The sequence below is a fragment of the Dama dama genome, chromosome 13, assembly GCF_033118175.1.
Source record: "Dama dama isolate Ldn47 chromosome 13, ASM3311817v1, whole genome shotgun sequence".
Classification (NCBI taxonomy): domain Eukaryota; kingdom Metazoa; phylum Chordata; class Mammalia; order Artiodactyla; family Cervidae; genus Dama; species Dama dama.
The window spans coordinates 74,243,705-74,259,688 of NC_083693.1; the positions used below are offsets into that span (position 1 = coordinate 74,243,705).

At 41.9% G+C, this 15,984-nt stretch overlaps 1 protein-coding gene across 4 annotated transcripts in view; it reads left to right on the forward strand.

Moving 5' to 3' along the window:
* The window catches only part of TRAF3 (TNF receptor associated factor 3), a 116,884-nt gene that overhangs the window by 47,666 nt on the left and 53,234 nt on the right, over positions 1-15,984 (forward strand). For 3 of the 4 annotated variants that reach the window (XM_061159480.1, XM_061159478.1, XM_061159481.1), the window contains exon 2: positions 13,732-13,857. The gene's annotated coding sequence lies outside the window, so the exon portion shown is untranslated. Of the gene's footprint in view, positions 1-2,122; positions 2,268-13,731; positions 13,858-15,984 lie in introns of all 4 variants that reach the window. The other variant, XM_061159479.1, reaches the window with a different exon arrangement.

Consider the following 15,984-nt stretch of genomic DNA (forward strand, 5'->3'; position numbering starts at 1 on the left):
GTGATAAAGAGTCTTTAGGAGGATGAGGTAGTTTTGAGAAACTAGTAAAACCTGTCCTGGTGCTTTCTATACTTCATAGGAAATTCTCTCTCATTTTTCTCATGACAGATGCCAGATGGTGGGAAGGGGCCTGTCATTCAAGAATATCTATCCGGCACCTGTGAGAATGGCCCCTGGGGTCGCACAGGCCTCGCTTTTGCCCCACCTGCCCTGGACCACATGGGACCCCGGGGCTGGGTGCAGGGCGCGGGGCTGGCACGGTGGGGCCCCTGTGTGGACGTGTTTGCCCCCTGCCCTCCATCAGGGCTTGGCTTGCCGGGTCCTGTCCGTCCTGGCATTGCTGAGCAGCACTGCTCTAACCTGTGAATCAAGATTTATTTTCACATTATTCTGATGGAAAATTTTATTAATGTAAACATTTTATTCATATCAAAAGTGTTGACAGTTATTTTGTGTCCAAAATATTGATTAATTTGGGGGAAAACCTAAGAGATTTGATGTTGCGTAACAAACCTCTATTCAAATTCACTGAGTAAACTGCAGTGAATCATAACTCTATTAAGCAAAAGCCAACATTGCAGAATGGAGTTTATTTGAAAGACCGATCAGGTGAAAATTTCAGGGTGACTTGACAAGGTTTCACATTTTTGTATAATTCTAAGTTAAAATAATGTGAACAGGCAGATGCCACTTCGGAAACTTGGCACTGGGGGCTCTGGCAATCTTAGCAACAGGGGTTGCATTTGATTGGGAAGTGTATTTATTCTAGAGGCTTTATGTAGCGTGAAGAATATTAAATTAAAAGTGATCACAGAAATACTACACTAAATATTGATATCATAAATTTTCAACGTGACCGTGTAAAAATATTTCAGACTTTGTATATTTTAAGACTAAAGTGAGTATAGAGTGGTAATGGGTGTTCGTTTACCATTTCAGGGGAGTAAGAAGACTTCAGAGAAACTAATGACAGTGTCAGAAACAAAACCAAACTCACCATTGCCTTATAGTTCCAAACCTTGGCTTGTTTCACCCAAGGGCAGTTTTAACTAACTCTGTTACCCAGTAGCATGGGGTAGTCATTTTACTCTTAGCTAACTCTCTTCCTCCTTCTTGTTCAAATCTATTTGGATAATGGTTTTCAAAAGTAAGCAAAGTAATTCTATTCAGTTCTTATATTAAAGTAGCTAGAAACTAAGCAAACAATTATTTAAATAATGTGAGAAAATTCTCTTTAGCCTAGCCAAGGTCTCAGCATCTTCCTTGAAGTCAGAACTAGCCTTGCTTGGTTCAGCTAAAGGTGCTTTTTTAGTCCATCCGGTCGTGAATGCCATATGTTAGTCGTAAGGGAATAAATAAACCCAGGGATGTCAGTGCTGACATTCTAAACAATGAAAAAAGATGCTTGGTTTTAAAAAGAGCAAATGCTTCCATTAGGTATTACTGACGTCTTGGGAATTTTGAGGTGTGTGTTTTGCTTCTTGCAGAGCCATCATGGCAAGCTCGCATGGAGGGAGCACTGGTCCTGATACCAGGCTTTCGTCCTGGTGACTCTGAACTTTGGACAGCTTGCTAAATGTCATTCTTTTAGTTCCTCAGTAGACCAAGGAGGAATTTGGACTGTATTACCTTTTATAGATAATTTGAGTGTGCAAATAGCAAATCCCGATTTTCTGGCGTAAATCTGTATGGATTCCCATGACAACCTGAGTCAACCACTATCCGGTGACAGACACACAGGTGAAGAAGAGGGGCCCCGTGGTGTGCGGGGCTGGGTCTCTGCTGGGCCAGGCTGGGCGGGGGCAAGCGTGCCAGGGGGTGACTCGCCATAGGCCAGATCAGGACACATGGGGAGAGAAGGGTGTGAGGCGCTTCATGAGTTTGAATTGTGTTGAGTTGTTACATTTATTTGAGTTTCATGAGTTCTAGACTGTTTCTTCAGAAAAAGTAAAACTTTTCATTTCACAGTTTTTGATTCTTCACCAAATTTGACACCATAATATTTTCAAAAACATCTTCCTTTTATTGGAGTAGAGTTGATTTACAGGGTCGTGTTAGTTTCGGGTGCCCAGCCAAGTGATTCGGTTATACGTGTACACATGTTTATTCCTTTTCCGTATAGATCATCACAGAAGGCTGAGCAGCGTCCCCTGTGCTGTCCGGCATGTCCTTGTTGGTCACCCGCCTTACATGGCGGCAGCGGCCCGTGTCCGTCCTCAGCTCCGCCACGTCTCCCCTTTGGGAACCACAGTTTGTGTTCAGTATCTGTAAGTCTGCGTCTATTTCGTAGATAAGTTCATTTGTATCTTTTTCTTAAAACTAGATTCCACATACAAGGAATATCATATGATATGTGTCTTTGTCTGACTTACCTCACTTAGTGCAATAATCTCTAGATCCATGGTTTTTGCTGGCATAGTGTTTTAAATTAAGAAAAGAAACTCTTTTGGAGGACATATCCCCAGAAAAAACAAACCATAATTCAGAAGGACACACGGGCCTTAATGTTCCCTGCAGCACTGTTCATAACAACCAGCGTATGGAAACACCCTAAATGTCCATCAGCAGAGGAGCGGATAAAGATGTGGGGGGTTGTGTGTGTGTGTGTGTGTGCGCGCGCGTGCACACACACACACACAATGGAATATTTCTCAGCCATAAAAACGAACAAAATTGGGTCATTTATAGAGACATAAATGGACCTAGAGACAGTCATTGTCATACAGAGTGACATAAGTCAGAAAGAAAAAAACAGATGTCATTTATTCACACATATATGTGGAATCTGAAAAAAGCTGATAAACCATCTTATTCACAAAGCAGAGATAGAGACACAGATGCAGAGAACAGACGAGTGGATACCAGGGGGAACAGGGATGGCAGGAACCCGGAGACGGGCATTGAAACGTACACATTGTTGGTACGATGCCTGAAATACTGATAGATAACTAGCGAGGACCTGCTGTGTAGCGCGGGGAGCTCCCAGTGCGCTGTGGTGAGCTGGCTGGGCAGGGACTCCAAAGAGAAGAGGTCATGTATATAAAGGAGGGTGTAGCTGAGTCACTTTTCTGTAATGGAAGAAACTAGCACCACATTGTAAAGCAACTACTCCAGTAAAAATCTTTTAAAAAGAAAAATGCTCATTTTGGTCGTTGCACTTAAAGGCATGTTTTTGCACCTGTGCCTTATAAAGTTAAATAAATCCTGTGTAGAAACTGGACTCTGTGTAGAGGTTGTTTACTTGGCACATGGATGGGGTGGTCTTCTGTCTGCCCAATGCTTTTCTGCCCCATTCACTGTAGAGGCGCGGGAGCTGGGAATCCTCGGGAAATGAGCCGGCTGGCTTCTGAAGGACGATGCTCCCACAGCACCAGGATAGGGATTTTGCTGGTTGATCTGCTTTTAGTTGAATTCGTGTGTTCAGAGGCTGGGCTCCTGCTTTCACCAATCAATACATTGACTCGGTAGCACTTGCTGTGGATGGTTGCTTTTGTTATGTGTCATAATGCAGATGTGTTGACTCGATGTTATATAATTATGATACTGTTTTGTAATCCCATTGTCTGTGTGCATGTATATTATTTAATGATAAGTGTTTATATTCTTACACTGTGTTCCTCTTTACAACATGGATATGTATGGGAACTGTTCATAGAAGACTGCAGTTGAAGATAGAGGTAATTAGAGCAGAATGGCTCTTCACATTGCAGCATTTTCTGTTCCTGAGAAAGAAAGCATTGAAACCCTTGTAGTTGTAACACATTAGTATGATTCTGCTTGACAAGAGGCTTGTTCCTGGAGTCGTCCATTTCCCCTTTGATGGAATAACAGACACCAGGTTTACTGTCCACCAGGATTGGGCTGGAGGCTTCCCCGGTGGCGCTAAGTAGTAAAGAACCCACTTGCCCATTACAGGCAATGTAAGAGACGCTGGTTTGATCCCTGGATTGGGAAGATCACCTGGAGGAAGGCATGGCAACCTGCTCCAATATTCTTGCCTGAAGAATCCCATGGACAGAGGAGCCTGGTGGGCTACAGTCCACGGGGTCGAAAAGAGTCAGACACAGCAGGAGGGCTGAGGAGAGTGAGGCCTCAGGTGCAGAATTTCAGGATGCCCCAGAAAACTCAGTAATTGAGATTGATAACATTTTAATGCAATACTTTGAGAAAATCAAATCTGATGCAAAAAAAAATAATCCATGATGGAAAAAAGTCAAATTTTAAATAGACAGGGTCAGTATTAACTTTTCCTTTTGCTTCAGCTCCAGTATGGCTTGGCTTCACACTATTACTGATACTATCCTTATTTAAAATTTTGATATTTTGCTTCATATAGATTTTTTGCATTAATTTTGATCTTACCCCTATTACTTAGTTTTTTGTCACTCCCTAAAAATTTGTACCTGAGGCAAGTGCTTCACTAACCTCACCCTGCTTCAGACCTGACTTTCATCTTAACAAACTTGAAAACCGGACACAATGTATGGAACAACAGTTTTCAGACATTGGTTAACAGGAAGGTTAGGATTGTGTTCTCTGAAATAACAAACAAATGGAAACAAATGGAATGAGCCCTGTAAGCTTATTCTCTAGGGCTAGGAGTAAACGAACTTTTTAAAATAAAGGGCCAGTTAGTGAATCTCTAGGCGTTGCAGACCAGATGGTCTCTATCACAACCCCATTCAACTCTGCTATTGTCTGTGGCTGCTTTCGTATCAGTTATGTAAATGAGTGGCCATGGATGTGTTCCAATAAAACTTTATTTATAAAAACAGCAGCAAGTTGGATTTAATCCTCAGGCTATAGTTTGCCAGTCCTGGTCTAGAGACAGTTTCTGCACTGCAGGTCAGGGAGAGAGAAACCACACAGAGCCCCCTAGCCGTGGAGACAAAGCAGGTCAGAGTTGGGGGAGGAGAGGCAGCTGGAATTTGAGGGGCAAAGTGTAAGAGAGTAGAGAGCTACTTAGTGAACCCCAGGGGTCTGCAGAAGGATCCCCACCCCCAGGATTTGGGCTGAGTGTCGGTCTGCACCTGCCCCAGAGAAAGCCCCTCAGAGCCAGGAAGAGAAGCCCCAGAGAGGAGTGGACATCACACGCGCTGGGATGGTTTGTGTTCCCACTTTGGTGGTGTGTCAGGCCCTTTTAAAGTGTGGTTTTTAATCTTTGCGAGGGTGGATTCAGAACAGCTCTTTGGTTTAGGGCATCAGAAGGGTATCACTGTAGTGAATTAGTGAAGGGCTAATTAGTGAAGGGCTGAATTAGTCAAGGACTAAAAGACCACTACACACCTGCCCTAACTGATTCCGGGTAACTTAACTGCATTTCCAGAACAAAGCCCCAGCTGTACTTAAAATGATGTTGTAAAATCTAGCACCCAACAATGTAAAAAAGTTTCAGTGTCCAGCATCTAATAAAAATTACCAGGCATGCAGAGAAGCAAGAAAATATGATAGTAACCAGGAGGAAAATCAATCAGTAGAAAGCTGTGAGATTAGCAGACAAAGACAGTAAAATAACTGTTATAAATAAGTTGTATGCACTCATGAGGAAAACAAGCATGAGTGACAGATATGAGAAAGACTAAACTAGGACTTTAGAGGTGAAAAATACAGAGATTAATAGCAAATTGGCAGTACAGAAGAAAAGATCAGTGAACTTCAAGACATAGCAATAGAAATTATCCAAAATATGGTGCAAAAATAAAGAAGACTGAACAAAGTAACAGAGCATTAGTGACATGTGGGACAAAACCAACTGATTTAAGATCGTGTAACTAGTGTTCCAGAAGAAGAGGAAGGAATGGAAACAGTATTTGAAGACATAATGGCTGAAAAATGTCCACATTTGATGGAAATTGCAAACCATGAAGCTCACAAACTCCAAATAGAGTAAACAAAGAAAATCATACCAAGGTCCACACAGTCCAGTTGCTGAAAAATCAGTGATGAAGAGAAAAAAGTCCTAAAAAGCAGCAAGAAGACATGTTACAGAGGGACAAAAATAACATCAGTGACTTCTCATCAGAACCTGTTGCCAGCCAGCAGACAACAGTGCCGTGTTTAAAGTACAGAAAGGAAGAAACCTGTTAGTTTATCATTCTGTACCCAGTGAAAATATCTTTCAAAGTGAAAGTGAAATAAAAATTTCTGGACCAAGAAATGCTGGCAGAATTTATTGCCAGCTGAAGTGCACTACAAGAAATTTTAAAGGAAGTTCAAGTAGTAGGAAGATGATAGCAGATGGAAATTTTTACCCAAAGGAATGAGAAGATTTGGAAATAGTCCATGGATTGGTGAATATTCACACTTAATCTTTTTTTTTTTTTTTTAGACTATTTAAAGCAAAATTAACAGTGTATTTTGGAACTTACAATACTTGTAGAGGGAAATAACTGACAATAGGAGCACAAAGTTTGGGAGCGAAGAAATGAAAGTGCAATACAGTGTGTCTCAAGTGGTATTATTTGAAGGTAAACTGATAAAGATGCATATTTTGTCCAGAAAGATCTCTTGTCTGTGGGGGAAAAAAAAACATTAATTACCACTGAAAGTGAAAGAAAGTTGCTCAGTCGTGTCCAACTCTTTGAGACCCTATGGACAGTCCATGGGATTCTCCAGGCCAGAATACTGGAGTGGGTAGCCTTTCCCTTCTCCAGGGCATCTTCCCAACCCAGGGATTGAACCCAGGTCTCCCACCTTGCAGGCGGATTCTTTACCAGCTGAGCCCCAAGGGAAGCATCGTTGGATGTAAAAGAGGACATTATTACAGATCCTATAGACGTTGAAAGGGTAATAAGGAGTATTGTGAATAATATTATGCTAATAACCTCCAGCTAATAAAGAAAAAAAGAAAAAAAATATTATGGTAATAAATTTGACAGCCTCAATAAAATGAACAAGCCCCTTAAAAAGCATAAACCACCAAATTTACTCAAGAGCAAATGTATAAGCTGCGTAACTATATTAGAGAAGTTGAATTTGTTGTTAAAATCCTTGCCAATCTGACAAAGACTCTTTCAGCAGACAGAAAGGGAGGGAATGCTTTCTGTCTCCTTCTGTGAGGCCAGCACTGCCCTGGAAGCAAAAGCAGACAGAGACATTATAGGAGAGGAAAACCACCAAGCGGTGTTTGTCATACGTACATCCTCCATGAAAGCGAAGTCACTCATTTGTGTCCAACTCTTTGTGACCCCATGGACTGTAGCCTACCACGCTCCTCTGTTCATGGGATTTTCCAGGCAAGAGTACTGGAGTGGGCTGCCATTTCCTTCTCCAGAGGATCAGCAAATAGAACCAACTCGGCAATATATAAAAAGGATATTATGTAATAATCAAGAAAAGTTTATCTCAGGAAATAAAGGTTGTTTTAACATTAGAAAGTCAATCAGTGTAACCCACCACAGTCATGGACCAAAAGGAGAAAAGGGAGAATGAGGCCAAGAGATGGGGGTGTGGGAAGCATGAAGGGAAGGCAGGATAATTGCATAAAATTGCATACAACATTCATCATGACAGAAGCACATACACATGCATGCATACAAATTCTACAACAGTAGAATTTAAGTTGGAAATTATGATAGATGGAGTTAATGTTTCAAGGCTCTTGCTGTCCAAGAGAAGGATAAATGTATTAACACTGGACTTTGATAAGAACCTGTACATTAGAATTTCTAAAGCAGTTACTAAAGAGTAGAATCAGTATGTAACTTGCAGACTACTGGGGGACTAGGATGATAACAAGTAATCCAAAAGAAGCAAATAAAAAATAAAAGAAAACCTAAATGTGAGTAATTGTTTCCAAGGTAAGTGGAATTAAACGTTCCAAGGAAAGTTATGACCAACCTAGACAGCATATTAAAAAGCAGAGACATTACTTTGCCCACAAAGGTCCGTCTAGTCAAAGCTATGGTTTTTCTAGTGGTCATGTATGGATGTGAGAGTTGGACCATAAAGAAAACTGAGGGCCGAAGAATTGATGCTTTTGAACTGTGCTGTTGGAGAAGATGCTTGAGAGTCCCTTGGACTGCAAGGAGATCCAACCAGTCCATCCTAAAGGAAATCAGTCCTGGTTGTTCATTGGAAGGACTGATGCTGAAGCTGAAACTCCAATACTTTGGCCACCTAATGGGAAGAGCTGACTTAGTTGAAAAGACCCTGATGCTGGGAAAGGTTGAGGGCAGGAGGAGAAGGGGATGACAGAGGATGAGATGGTTGGCATCACCGACTCAATGGACATGGGTTTGGGTAAACTCTGGGAGTTGGTGATGGACAGGGAGGCCTGACGTGCTGCGGTTCATGGGGTTGCAAAGAGTCAGACTCGACTGAGTGACTGAACTGAATTAAAAGAAAAAGATATCAAATTAAGTTTTTAAAAAACTCAACTGTATTTTGTTTATAAGAGACCCACCTAAAATATGAAGATTAAGAGATGTTGAAAGAAAAATGAAAAAAAAAACAAAAACAAAAACAAAAACTGCAAACTGTAGCCAAAAGCAAGATTGTGTAGTGTCAGAGAAAACACAGTTGAAAGCAACAATCAGTTCTGGAGATGGTGTCATTTCACTTAATACAGTTGGCAGCTGGCTCCTTTAACAAAGCAGTCAGTAGTTTAAGCAAATTCATGTCTTGCATGAAGTTCAGTACACATAGTCCTGGTTGGCAGATGTTTTTTCGATGGTCGTTTGGGGATTCAGCTGCATCCCCCCGTCTCTGCCATCTCCTGAGGCCCAGGATACTCTGCAGGCGCCTCTGTGTGGGGTGGAAGGAGTGAGTCACACAGGTGTTCACGGCTGGGCTGGAGGGCGGTGTACATTAGGATTGCATCCCGTTAGGCGGAGCCCAGGTCGTAAACCAGACTTCACTGCAGGGGAGGCTGTGCCCAGGAGGTAGAAGAAATAAATCTGGTCAACATGTAGTCTCTGCCGCAGTTTGTAATGATAAAAGGTTCAATTCAAAAGGAAGTCATAATAATTCTAAACGTGAATAAGCCATAATATGACTTCAGAATATCCAAAGTAGAGATTGCCATAAGTACAGGAGGGAAAAAAATAGACAAATCTACAGTTACAGTAGAGATTTCAGCATTTTCAGTAATGGATAGAATAAGCAGGCCAAAGGAAAAAAAAAAAAAAAACCCTGTAAGCACAGATGTTTTACGTAGGATCAATACCCTTGGTCTAATGTACATAAAAGTAACAGTCCATCCCAAACTGCACCGTGTACAAGGGGTTAGCTCTGGTGGACTCAGAGCGCCTGAGGCAGCGACCAAAATCACGCCCAAGAAAAAGAAACGTAAGGAGGTGAAATGGTTGTCTAAAGAGGCCTTACAAATAGCTGAGAAAAGAAGGGAAGCGAAAGGCAAAGGAGAAAGGGAAAGATATACCCATCTGAATGCAGAGTTCTCAAAGAATAGCAAAGAGAGATAAGAAAACCTTCCTAAGTGAACAATGCACAGAAATAGAGGAAAACAATAGAATGGGAAAGACTAGAGAGCTCTTCAAGAAATTTAGAGATACCAAGGGAACATTTCATGCAAAGATGGGCACAGTAAAGGACAGAAACAGTAAGGGCCTAACAGAAGCAGAAGAGCTTAATAAGAGGTGGCATGAATACACAGAAGAACTTACAAAAAAGATCTTTATGACGCAGATAACCACGATGGTGTGATCACTCACCCTAGAGCCAGACATTCTGGAATGCGAAGTCAAGTGGGCTTTAGGAAGCATTACTATGAACAAAGCTAGTGGAGGTGATGGAATTCCAGCTGAGTTGTTTCAAATCCTAAAAGATGATGCTGTGAAAGTGTAGCACTCAATATGCCAGCAAATTTGGAAAACTCATCAGTGGCCACAGGACTGGAAAAGATCAGTTTTCATTCCCATCCCAAAGAAGGACAATGCCAAAGAATGTTCAAACTACTGCACAGTTGCGCTCATTTCACATGCAAATAAGGTAATGTTCAAAATCCTTCAAGCTATTCTTCAGCAGTACATGAACCAAGAACTTCCAGATGTGCAAGCTGGATTTAGAAAAGGTAGAGGAACCAGAGATCAAATTGCCAGCATCCGTTGGACCATAGAAAAAGGAAGGGAATTCCAGAAAAAAATCTACTTCTGCTTCATTGACTCTGCTAAAGCCTTTGACTGTGTGGATCACAACAAACTGTGGAAAATTCTTCAAGAGGTGGGAATACCAGACCACCTTAGCTGCCTCCTAAGAAACTTGTACGCAGGACAAGAAGCAACAGTTAGAACTGGACGTGGAACAATGGACTGGTTCCAGATTGGGAAAGGAGTACGTCAAGGCTGTGTATTGTCACCCCATGCAGACTGAATGAATCACAAGCTAGAATCAAAATTCTTGGGAGAAATATCAACAGTGTCATATATGCAGATGATAACAACTCTAAAGAGCCTCTTGAAGAAAGTGAAAGAGGAGAGTGAAAAATTAGGCTTAAAACTTAACATTCAGTAAATTAAGATCATGGCATCTGGTCCCATCACTTCATGGCAAATAGATGTGAAAAAAGTGGAAGCAGTGCCAGATTTTATTTTCTTGGGCTCCAAAATCACATGACTACAGCCATGAAATTAAAAGAAGCTTGCTCTTTGGAAGAAAAGCTATGAAAACCTAGATAACATGTTAAAAAGCACAGACATTACTTTGCTGCCAAAGCACCATATAGCCAAACTGTGGTTTTTCCAGTAGCCATGTATGGATGTGAGTGTTGGACCTTAGGAAAGCTGAGTGCCAAAGAATTGATGCTTTTGAACTGTGATGTTGGATAAGACTCTCGAGAGTCCCTTGGGCTCCAAGAAGATCAAACCAGTCAGTCCTAAAGGAAATCAACCCTGAATATTCATTGGAAGGACAGATGCTGAAGCTGAAGCTCCAGTACTTTGGCCACATAATGTGAAGAGCCAACTTACTGGAAAAGACCTAATCCTGGGAAAGATTGAGGGCAGGAAAAGAAGGGGATGACAGAGTATGAGACGGTTGGATGGCATCATCGACTCAATGAACATGAGTTTGAGCAAATTCTGGGAGACGGTGAAGGACAGGGAAGCATGGCGTGCTGTAGTTCATGGGATCTCAAAGAGTTGGACCTGACTTAGTAAGTGAACAACAAACAACAGCAGTTATAGTAGAGATTTCAATACATGTCTCACTAATTGATAGATTTAGAAAAAACTCTGTAAGCACAGATCAATAGGATCAATACCCTTGGTCCAATGTATACATAAATAATATTCTATCCAAAACCTGCATCATATACTTTATTTTCAGGCACGCATAGACATCTATAAAAATTGCCCAAGACGGAGTCTCCCTGGTGGTCTAGAGGCTAAGACTCTGAGCTCCCAGTGCAGCGTCGCTGATGTAGTTCAGTCGCTCGGTTGTGTCTGACTCTTTGAGACCCCATGGGCTGCAGCATGCCAGGCCTCCCTGTCCTCCACTGTCTCCCGGAGTTTGTTCAAATTCATGTCCATTGAGTCATTGATGCTATCTAACCATCTCATCCCCTGCCCGCCGCCTTCTCCTTTTGCCTTCAGTCTTTCCCAGCAGCAGGGTCTTTTCCAGTGAGTCAGCTCTTTGCATCAGGTGACCAAAGTGTTGGAGCTTCAGCAACAGTCATGATTTGAAATAGCATCATGCCAGTAAACTTGAAAATTAGATGAGATAAACAAATTCCTTGGAAAATGTAAGTTTCTAAAAGTAGCTACAGAAGAAATTTCTGTAACCACTAAAAAAATAGAATCAGTAATTAAAATTTTTAGGCACAGATGGCTTCATTGTTAAATTCCACCAGACTTTCAAAGAAGAAATAATTCCAGTTCTACCCAAATACTTTCTCAGAATAAACCAGGGAACACTTCCTAGTTTATTTTATGAGGTTATCATAACTTTGTTACTAAAATCCAGTAGGGATGGTACAACTAGTGTGTTTATAGCAGACAAGGACAAATACTTTACAGCTATTGATTTTTCATTCTCTTGCCAAAGAAACATTCAGAGTTAACTTGCCTTTTGGCAAGAACTATAGTTTGAGTGATAAACCATTTTGATTTATAAAATGTGATTGAAAAAATATTAAGGTTGTGTGTGTATGTACACGTGTTGCCTTAATTGACCTGTGCGGCTTACTGAGTAGATTAAAACCCATGTTTTATAATGACTGATCATATCAGTGCGGGCTCTTTTGGATGTAACTGGACCTTAGCTGTTAACAGCAAAGGGGGATTTATTGGTCACCTAATTAAGAAACCTCAGGCAGGGCTGGCTGCAGCTGGGTCAGTTTCCCTGGTGTCTGCCTCAGGGAGCCTCTTGATGCCCATGTGCTCGTGTTCAAGTTCTTTAGGAAAGAGTTGGAGAACCTCTGTAAGTCCCAGAGGAGGAAGAAAAGACTTGATTCATTTTGACTCGGGTTTTGTGTGCTCACAGAGATGAACCAACTCTGGCCAGGAATATGGTGCGCTTACTGGCCAGACACACACACACACACACACACACACACACACACACCCATCCATCCCCTTGTGCCACACACACACACACACACACACACACACACACACCCATCCCCTTGTGCCTGGGGGTTGTAACCAGTATCTCTGGAAGCTGCTGGACTGAGAGCGCGGGGTCTCAGCTGGACAGAAATTGGAGCGCAGTAACACATGGAAAAGTGCTCGAGTGTTTGGTTTCAAAATTATATCTCGCAGCAGTTGTCAGATGTAAAATCTCATGAGTTTTCCTTCAAAATAATTATGAAATTCTACATAATAAAGAATTCTTAGGACCCCAGGACGTAGCCATCCAGTTACCAAGAATTAACGAGTCTGACAAGTTTTGAGAACCTTGAGCAATGGAAACTCTCATACCCTTCTTGTGGTTGTGTGAATGACTGCAACTGCTGTGGGAAGCACTTTGTTTAGCTTTATGTAGTGCAGTTGAAGATACACTTACCTCACAGTCTAGCAGTCACTCTTGCATGTATATATGCTCTAGATGTATATATATGCCCAAACGCTTAAGAAATCTGTGCCAGAAAGATCTTAGGAGTGCTTGTGTTGGCTCCAAAGCAGACACTGAATGGGTGAGTAAACGATGGTGTGTTGCACAAAGGAATAATACACAGCAGTGAAAGTAAACAGCAGGGCCAGCAGCGACAATGGAGCAAAAACAAAGCGAGACAAAAGGATACACACGGTGTGATCACGTTTATGTAAAATTCAGGAGCTGGCGAAAATAAACGGTCAGAGCGACGTGCCTCGGGGCAAGCTAAAGAAAGGCAAAGGAATGATAACAGTGAGTGAGAGTGATACTTAGAGGGGAAGGGAAGGGTTGGGGTCAGAGAAAGGCACCCAGCTTTTTGGGGATTCCAACAGTGCCCCCATTCCGTGGCCTGGATGGTAGTTGGACTTTTGTTTGTGTAATAACCTTATGAAACTGTACATACATGTTTCTTGTGCTTTACTATGTATATGTAATATTTCATGATAAACGTGATTTTTTTAAAATAAGGTATCTGAAGTTATCCAGCCTTTGTAATTTATGTTCACCTCAAAAAAATGGAGAAAATCCAAAACATATGTTTATATAGAATGGTTAAAAATGTTTTCTTAAGCTTCTTACTTTATCACATTTTAGAAATTTCCATTTTTGAAATTCTGTTTTTTAAAAGCTTTAAAAAATTTTCCACATGTGAGTTAACCACGTGTCATTCTTACTTCCCAGGTGAGGGACTCCACTACATTATCTGAAGGAAGGATAAAGTTGACTCTGCTTTGCTTCTTTCTTTATTGAAGTCTCTTCCTGCCTGGTCAAGCTCAGATATATCCTCTTGCAGCACACGACACACAGGTATGTCACTAGAAGTTTCCATTTGTGTAGGTTTTTCTTCTCCAGCTGTTCCCGGTGTGCCTTTGCATGACAATGAAGTAATTAAATTCAGAAACATCCTGAGCTTACTCATTTTTGGCTTTAGCAGTTTCGTTCTGTAACAGGTGTATCTGAGTGTCTTCTGGATACGTGGCAGCGTATTTGGGTGTGTGTCTCTGACTTCTTTTAAACCAGCATTAAACTCTGTGAGTAACAGACATTACCCCTGATGGCTTAGGGACGGTTGCTGAGATTGGAAACCGGGGTTGGCCTCTCCCAGGAGGGTGCCGCTGCAGGAGAGTGCTGGCGCTGAGCGTGGAGGCCTGCCCAGCCGAGGGTTGCATCTCTGATACAGGAACTGCATACTCCTTCACCGTCTTTCTCTGGGAGTTTGAAAGGAAACAGAACACCTTGTGTCTTAATCTCTTAATTTGTGACTGAGTGGCATTTTATTCTTGAAATTAAGAACTCTTTCATATGTTAGAGTGTTAACATGAATATAAAATAGGTTTGAAATGTTTGCATCCAAAGTGAGATTTAAATACACAGCTATTTTTTATAACATTCAGAAGCATCAAGAAAACTGGTATTTAAAATTTTATTCATAATCACAGTACCATTCAGTTTTCCCCAATAGTCTCATTTTTTTTTTAGTTTGAAACAGGGTCCAAACAATTACGTTTAGCTAATCTGCCTCCCAAGTCTCTGTCAATGAGCTGATTGCTCCACCCCGTCCCTTTTCTTCCTGGCATTTTCTGTGTTGGTTGTTCTGTAGTCAGGGGTGTCCCTATTTACATGGAACGTGTTCTTCTGTCCTTTTATCTCCTGGGAGGTGGGAGGTGGATCTAGAGGTTTGAGTGGCTCAGCCTTTGAGCGTGTGTGCTTGGAGGTGGCGGTACGTGCGTCTGCTCTGGTCCTAGTGGCGCTCGGCACCTGGACTCATGGTCATTAGGGGTTGCAGATGATGATGGTAAAAGTCTCATCCTTTACTTTGCCTTGATTCACTGAAATCCTGTTTGGTTTCCCTAAGGGACAGTTCAGATAGAAACAGTAGGACGAATGCCTGATTCTTTCCCTTTATGGGTTCTCAAAACAATGAGACGGTCTCATAGCCGCTTCACAAGTGACCAGGGAAGAAGTGTCAGTATAAATTCGTGAATTTAAATGTATGTGACGTGTTTTAAAACACGGTAGTTATTCTAATAGATGCGAGGATTGTGCCACTTTTGCGGTGGAGCCTCTGCAAGTTGACCCCTTGTCCTTTGCTCTCTGAAATGGTAAGAGGTTGTTGATTCGTTGTGTACTTTTTCACCCCAGACCTGGAACTGGCTGTTTCTCTAAGCAGCTCTGGCTCCCTCCTGTAGACCATGGTGTGTTGAGACCACAACCTGTACACTCGGGATCGTTGTTGCTGCAGGGCTGGTTACTGTCCTGGACCTTTTTGGTGGACGGCCAAAGTATTTTCAGAAATCTAGCTCCCTTTCCTGAGCTTTATAGCCTGTTTCTTCTCTCTTCCACAGGTAATGTTTTTTTAATTGTTGGTTTATCTACTGTAATATGGGCTTCCCTTGTAGCTCAGTAGGTAAAGAATCTTCCTGCAGTGCAGGAGACCTGAGTGCGATCCCTGGGTTGGGAAGATCCCCTGGAGAAGGAAATGGTAATCCTCTCTAGTATTCTTGCCTGGAAAATCTCATGGACAGAGGAGCCTGGTGGGCTGCAGTCCACGGGGTCGCAGAGTCGGGCACGACTGAGTGACTAACACTTACTTACTTACTCACTGTAATGTAAGTACTTGTGTGTGTCTGTGCCCGCAGCCCTCTTTCTTAAAAAATAGTAGTGTATGGTACAAGCTTTTCTCCATATTTTTTGAAATTTAGCAGCATATCATGAGCTTGCGGCATAGCCATATACAGAGATTCTCCTCACCCGTTTTAACGTATAGTATTCCATGTTGGTTAGAAGAAGACTGACTTAAAAATATGTTGGCATTATTCAGTGTGTGTTTCTCCTGCATGTAAAAGTCATCCATTTGTCCAGCTGCAGGTTTCCCAGTAATTTGGGGACCTGGCAAGTACATTGCTAATCTTGGCCTGGTTTTCCTTATGGGTA